Source organism: Netta rufina (genome assembly GCF_964035555.1).
Source record: "Netta rufina genome assembly, chromosome: 2".
In the NCBI taxonomy this organism is placed as follows: domain Eukaryota; kingdom Metazoa; phylum Chordata; class Aves; order Anseriformes; family Anatidae; genus Netta; species Netta rufina.
Window position 1 is genome coordinate 86,234,511 of NC_140124.1, and position 503 is coordinate 86,235,013.

Sequence of the window (503 nt, forward strand, 5' to 3'; positions counted from 1 at the left end):
TCACTACTAGCATCAGATGGAAAGAAAGTCTGGGGGATATTTTTGCACTTGGGGCTACACCGCAACTTTCCTGACCTCAGAGTGTGAATGCACACCCTGAGCTGTTTGCTACAATCCTTCTATCCAGACTGAGTGAACTGGCAGACAAAGCTACAGCACAGAAATCTTATGCTAGGCTGTGTCAAAAGGAGATGAGGCCTACCAGCAGAGCACTAACCACAAAAAATAGCTCTACCTTTTATATTTTCCTCTTGTGATTTAAATAGTTAATCATCTTTACTGGTATTAACCTGGTAGATAATTACAAAGACCTTAAAATGAAGTAGACCTAAGCGATATGACCAAAAATATTTTAACAATGTGCAGATTTATCATTATTTCCTAAAAACAAGGTGTATCCTATTGATGTAATCAAAACAAACTGTACACATGTAAAAATATTTATTAATATTACCACATTAAAATACATAAGAGCTATTGCAATACTGCCAATCCCTCAACCA